Source organism: Sinocyclocheilus grahami, unplaced genomic scaffold (genome assembly GCF_001515645.1).
Source record: "Sinocyclocheilus grahami isolate Dianchi unplaced genomic scaffold, SAMN03320097.WGS_v1.1 scaffold2190.1, whole genome shotgun sequence".
In the NCBI taxonomy this organism is placed as follows: Eukaryota; Metazoa; Chordata; class Actinopteri; order Cypriniformes; family Cyprinidae; genus Sinocyclocheilus; species Sinocyclocheilus grahami.
Window position 1 is genome coordinate 125,166 of NW_015507369.1, and position 475 is coordinate 125,640.

Sequence of the window (475 nt, forward strand, 5' to 3'; positions counted from 1 at the left end):
TTTTCTACTCACCTCTAGGGGGCACTTGATTGCTTTTGAGATAAAACCCCATGTATTTAATCAGGTATTAGAGTATAAGAAGTTAGATTTGTTTGGAAAAGGGAAGCATGGTATTGCCATAGCACCTCTGCAAATTTCATAGGAATCCTGATTGAGAAACTTTGTTTCCAGTTCAATCATGTAAGTTTTGATTCTCCTTATGTTCTCTTGTGCATTGTGTATTTGCTTTTACTTGATCTGGATAATTTATGTGTGGGCTTTCTAGCTAATGCTAGGTTTCTGTTCTTTTTGTAGATGGACTCGTAAAATATTACTTTTTTTTTGATTACTTGAAGAGCACTTGAAGGGCTAATTGCTATTTATTTTTGTGTGGGTGTTCTTTTTCTCTCATCATCAACGGGATGGGACTTTGTTATTATCGTGAACACTAACTGTTTCAACTTTCATTGCAGTGATTCCATACTTACCCAAAGCG